Source organism: Bidens hawaiensis, unplaced genomic scaffold, assembly GCF_021521415.1.
Source record: "Bidens hawaiensis isolate Kalapana, Puna unplaced genomic scaffold, B.hawaiensis_p1.1 tig00027084_1, whole genome shotgun sequence".
NCBI lineage: Eukaryota > Viridiplantae > Streptophyta > Magnoliopsida > Asterales > Asteraceae > Bidens > Bidens hawaiensis.
Window position 1 is genome coordinate 285,609 of NW_027494369.1, and position 7,018 is coordinate 292,626.

Genomic DNA, 7,018 nt, shown 5'->3' on the forward strand with positions numbered 1-7,018 from the left:
TTGAGGGTAATTGAACGTATTACTTGAAAGTATTAGTTGAATGTATTACTTGAAAGTATTAGTTGAATGGAAACTTTTCAATTGAAATTGGCTAATAAAGAACTGAATGTTCAATTGATTTGTTACACTAAGAATATTTTTGCCTATCGTAATTTTAATTTGAACATTTAAAGGTGTTCGTTTTGGTCAGAACGTTTAACTTGAATGTTTAAATGCATTTTGGTCAGAACGTTTTAGTGTCTTCAGTCTTGTTCAGAACGTTTAAACGTGATATTTTGAATCGTAATCCGAGCTCAATTGAGTATAATATTCTGCCATTTCATAATCGATTGATGAATCTAAATCCTTTTACACATCAATTTAATTGTTTAAATCATCATTTTTTGATCAATTTTGAAGATTCTTGATGTTCAACGACGTTTCATTTTGATTTTGGTTTTTGACTTTAAAGATTTCATACTTTAAGCTCTGATTAGGGTTTAGAAATTGGATGAGATAGACCGACGAGTTCAGAATTTGGATCATAATGGATTTGTAATCGACGAATTTGATCATGAACTAGTTTGGGTTATTTACGAAACTGCCACGGCGTGTTTTTTAATCCAACGCTCTGGAAGGTCGCGTACGTAATATACGATAAGATATTATTGTACAATAACCCTCCCCTATATATATATATGTTTAAGTTAATGAGAGAAATGAGATTACTGCGAGATAAGAATATGGGCCACTAGTTTTATTTTAGGTTTTAAATATTTAAAAATAAATGAAAAAAATGTAAATACAACAATAAATGCATTATCCCTCTTCAATTAATACAACTAATATAAGCATAATAAATCGCTCTCTAATTAATATACCTAACTAATTTAATTATAATAATTAAAAAGATAAAAACACTAATTTAGTTTTATATATAATTTACTAGGTTATTCACCCGTGTACTACACGGGTGAAAATTAGTAAAATTGTCAGATAAACATATATTTTTATTTATTTAAATATATATAAAAATTTGTATTAATATGAACAGATAAATTTACATATATATACAAGTAAAATTCGTTTCTAAGTAATCATAGTTTTGAAGGAATGATTAATTTATATTATTAATATAACTATTAGTAAAATCAGATCTTTTTACACTATAAATAATGTATTCATAAATAGTTAATAAAAAAGAAAAGTGATTCAGAATTTGAAAATAATACTAATACAATATAAAAGAAACAAGTTGATATCTTCATTCAAACCCCGTAACTGATCCCAAACCGAATAACAAAAAAAATTTGATTTTTTTCGTGCCATACTATTGGAAAAAAATAAACTTAGGGTTTTGATTCATGATAAAGAGACAAGTAAATGAATGGTTTAAATATCTTGACTGATACATGATTCGAATAACGACGCCGGGGAGGGGGGGGGGAGCTAGATTCAAAGTAGAAAACGGTTAGGTGAAGGGAAGCATCTGTCAATTGGGGTGTGTGCTCGAAAAAGAGGATAAGTCGGTATTTAAAAGGGTCTAAAGAAAACATGTGTTTTAAGGCTAAGAATAACAATTATTAATCAGTTTCATAAGATAGTCAACACTTTTTATGGTGAACCGGCAATTTAGTTCATTACAATTTAAATTTAAATGAATGCAGTAATTATTATAATCAATCTTACAATTCAACTTTCTTTAATTATCTATAAATCGTAACCGCCTAGTTGTGACACTCGTCAATTTCGGGTCTTGTTTGTATTCGTTTTTGTATTTGTTTATTATGTAAACCGACCCGATTTGTAAACCGAAGCTTATGTTATAATCAAAATGATGGATTTATGTTACAATATTGTTTCACACTTGTTGGGTCTTGAAAACATCCCATTTTTATTTTTATTTATTTATTATTTATTTATTATTATTATTTTTGTTTTGTGTTTTTGTCTTGATCTATTTTGCATGAAAACTCTTGTGTCTCACACCCATATTTGACCACCAACATTACCCTATATATACACCACCTTTCCTCTTCATTTTCCATTGCTACAACTCAAAAAAAAAAAAAAAAAAAAAAAACTCTCTCAAACATCAAAGATTCAAGGTTATCTTTTTAAGTGTTCTTGAAGGTTTTTAGTCTTTCATCTTAATTAGTTTATGTAGCCTTATTAATACTTGTTTATGGTTGTGCAACATATATATAATATACACCCCTTGTTTACCTTTGGTAGTTACTTCTCCGATTCCGGTCGGTGAGGTTTCGGACCTCATAAGGCAAGGCTTCGTGGAGGACTTCGTGTCCTTGATATATATACATCTATATAACTTGTTCATACATATTAATCTTGCTTATTTTAGTTTGTTGGTCATGTTTACAAGTTCCATGGTTATGGGTTTTTAAGAGTCTATGCTTCGGTTTAACCGTAAATAGCTCTAAACCGTAAACCGAACTTTGTTACTAGTTTTGTTAAATAATTGTTTAAACATACTTATTGTTAGATCTAAGTTTCTAAAATCATTTTTACAAATTCTATGGTTATGGGTTTGTAGAATCTTACCTCGGTCTTAACCCGAAACACGATCCGAACCGAAAACCGAACTTTTGTTTAAAGACTTTATTGTTAACTTTTGGTTGTAAAACTTAAATTATTTTATTTGTACATTATTATACAAGTTCTTTAGTGTTTGGACATGTGGAAACCAAACCGATTCTTACTCGCTTAAGACACACAAGTTTTTTTTTAGCCTGTATATTTCTTTAAAAACAGTTACAAATTGATTTTTAAATATTTTCTTAAGTACTTTGAAATGTTGGATCCAACTTGATCTCATAACAAAGTTTGGACCGACAAAACTGAACACTCGCTTAACGTGCGTTGTTAGTTCTAAAACAATGGAACTACATACTTGGTTAAGTCTTATTAAATTTTATTGAGTTATCTCATAACATTCAATATTTTGGAAAGTTGACTTTGGGTTTGACCAATTATCAAGACCCAAACCGACAACCCGAACACTCGATAAAAAAAAAACCGTTTTAGTATATTTATTCCAAAGGGATTTGCATTCTTGCATTTTACCCACCTTATTACTTAACATAGGTTGAGTAAATATTAAGGTTAGATGCTTTAACCCGGTTTCGAGCAAACTTACATTTTTAAAGGGTTATTATTATAAATTCTTAAATAGTTACATTTTAAACCTTGAACTTTAATGTGACATTTGTCAATTTCGGGTTATTTTATACTTGTATTCTTAATGTAAACCCGACCCGTTTTGTATCCCGAACCTTTCGATATTATCAGAATGATGAATTGTATGTTAAGTATTTGTTTTATAGTTGTTGGATAAAAAAAACACCCTTTTCGGTTCTTAAAATTCCCCGAAAACGCTCAAAACGAACTCCAGGGACTAAAACTACCAAAATGGAGACTTGAAGGACCCATTTGTAGTTTGTGCTTTCTTGGGTCTATAACCAACCCATTTTCATGAAACACCCTTTATGAAAGACCCATTCAACTTACCCTGTATACACACACCCATCTTCTTCATTTGTGCTTGCTCATTTCTTCATTTCTCTCTCAAATTCTTTAATTCTAAGGTTGTTCTTCATAAGCTAATCTTTTATTTTAACTAACTTCTCAATACTTAAAGCTTGATGTTACAATATATATATAATATACACTCCTTGTTTACCTTCGGTCTTTCATTTCTCCGGTCTCGGCCGGTTGAAATGTCGGGCTAGTAAGACAAGGTTACATGGAGGATTTTGTAGTCCTTGTTTATATATTTAACAAATCTAACCATATAACTTGTTATACTTGCTTAGCTTCTACATATTTTAGTTTATTGTTCATATTTGTCAAGTTCCATGGTATTGGGTATGTGGTGACCAGCCTCGGTTTCATCCCGAGTTGAGAACCGAACCAAAAACCGAACTTTTGTTTAAAAGCATTATTGTTAACTTTTTGAATGTAAAACTTGAGTATTATTATTATAAGTTATTTTACAAGTTCCATGGTAATTGGGTATGTGGGAACCATCCTCGGTTTATTCCAAGTCAAGGACCGAACCAAAAACCGAACTTTTGTTTAAAAGCTTTATTGTTAACTTTTTGAATGTAAAACTTGAGTATTATTATTTATAAGTTATTTTACAAGTTCCATGGTAATTGGGTATGTGGTAACCATCCTCGGTCTTATTCCGAGTCAAGGACCGAACCAAAAACCGAACTTTTGTTTAAAAGCTTTATTGTTAACTTTTTGAATGTAAAACTTGAGTATTATTATTTATAAGTTATTTTACAAGTTCCATGGTAATTGGGTATGTGGTAACCATCCTCGGTCTTATTCCGAGTCAAGGACCGAACCAAAAACCGAACTTTTGTTTAAAAGCTTTATTGTTAACATTTTGAATGTAAAACTTGAGTATTATTATTTATAAGTTATTTTACAAGTTCCGTGGTAATTGGGTATGTGGTAACCATCCTCGGTCTTATTCCGAGTCAAGGACCGAACCAAAAACCGAACTTTTGTTTAACTTTTTGAATGTAAAACTTGAGTATTATTATTTATAAGTTATTTTACAAGTTCCATGGTAATTGGGTATGTGGTAACCATCCTCAGTCTTATTCCGAGTCAAGGACCGAACCAAAAAAAACCGAACTAAACCGAGTTCACTCGCTTAAGACACACAAGTGTGTTTTTAGCCACCAAAACTCATATTTTTCTTCAAGATTATATTTTAAATCAATTTTAGTTAATTTCTAAACATACTTGGCATGTCGGTAACCAACTTGATCTTATAACAAGTTCGAACCGATAAGGTCGTATACTCGCTTAACGAACGTTAAGGTTCTTCACAATAGAACTACATACTTGGTTAAGTCTATTTTGATTTTATTGAGTTATCTCATAACATTTATTATTTTGGGAAGTTAACTGTGAGCTTGGTCAATTATCAAGTCTCGAACCGACAAACCCGAACACTCGTTTAAACCTCGTCTTGGTATTCTTATAACCAAGGGTTTTGCAATATCGCATTTTAACCCACATTATTACTTAACATAGGTTGAGTAAAAAAAAAAGAAAAAAACTAATGAATAGAATACCGAGACCCGGTTTCGAGTAAACTTATTTTACAAAACTCGTTTATTTAATTTCTCAAATATTTACATTTTAGATCCTAAACTTTATTTATTTACTTTATTTGTCATGTATTTTATTTTAAACCCTTCCAAGACTACCTACTAACACGAGACCCGTTTAATATAGGTCTTGCTCGTTAAACCGATCTCTCCGATTATTCACGACACTATCTTTCAAGTTACTTGTTAATGTGAGTACTTTTTCATCCCCCGTTTTCCATCTTTCGTTTTGGGGGTGGCATTGCATACTTATTCAAATTCAAATGATTTATACTTGAGTCTTAAACCACAACATGTATTGTATATGTTTACTTAAATAAATGCTCGATTTGGTGTTATATGCTTTACATGATTATGTGCAAATTCTTGAATGCTAAGGCGGGTAGCCTCATCAAAGTATGATCATACGTTAATTCCGAGTATATATGGTATCCCCATATAGAAAGGTGTTGTCAATGTATTCTTATTGACGATTTCATTATTGTCGTCAATGTATTCTTATTGACGGTTTTATTATATAAATTGTTGCTATTATTTATTGTTTTCATATACTAGTTGTGGATTTCATACTATATAGTTATTGTCCAAAACTATGAAAATTGCTAACCAACCTTCGTGTTGACAAACTTTATTTTATGCAATGTTAAGGTTTGACGTTAGCTTGATTGGATTACTTGAAGAAACTTATTATCTTGGCTTTAGGATATTAGAAAATAAAAGAACAAGTTATTTGTTTATCTATCTATTCGGCATTTTGTATGAACAATTGTTGTGTTATTTATGATGATATGGATTTAAATGAGTTGTTTAAATATTGTAACTTTATAGTGTCATTGTGCAATGAGCAATCATGTCGCGCCTCGACGTTTCTGCAATCATTGGTCGGGGTGTGACATTTAATTATTTACATTTCTCAATATTTATTTTGTTTAAAGACCTTCAAGACAACCTTTCTAAATTGAAGACTTCTTTTCTTTTTAGGCATTGTGTGTTAAACTCGTCGTTCCGACAAATCTCCAAATTATCATCTTTCAAGTTTACTACTTGAATGTGAGTACTTCATATCCCATTTTCCATCTTTTATTTTGGGGGTGACATTTCATACTTATTCAACAAAATGCTTTATATTTGAATCTTAAACCACAAACGTAGTTGTATACTTTACCTAAATAATTGCTCGATTTGGTGTTCTGCGCTTATATGCCTATGTGTTTATCGCTTTTGGTTTGTGAAACTATAAAATCCTAGACTATTTGGCATCCCCTTATAGCAAGGTGTCGTTAACGTAATGCAATTAACGATAACTATAAAATCCTAGACTATTTAGCATCCCCTTATAGCTAGGTGTCGCTAATGTGTTAGCGATATCTATTTATCCAAATTACCACTTATATTTATCGTTTCGTATGCAAGTTTTGTGGCTATCTTTATTATATACTAATATGATTAAACTTATGAATTGCTCACCAACCTTTGTGTTGACAAACTTTATTTTATGAAATGTTGCAGGTTTGCATCTTGGTTGATTTATGATTGTGAAGAAAACGACATCAAAGACCTTAGGATATTAGTAAAAATGAACAATATCCAATTTGCCATATTTTGTGATATCTTGTTTATGGTTATTTTATGGATAATTGTTATATGAAATTTTCGATGTTGTGAAATGAAATGAGTTTATTAAATAATGTCACTTTAATTAGTGTCATGTGCTTATGGACAATCGTTACACCTCGGCATGTTCCGCCGCCTTTGGTCGGGGTGTGACAGATTGGGGTGTGTGCTCGAAAAAGAGAATAAGTCGGTATTTAAAAGGGTCTAAAGAAAACATGTGTTTTAAGGCTAATAATAACAATTATTAATCAGTTTCATAAGATAGTCAACACTTT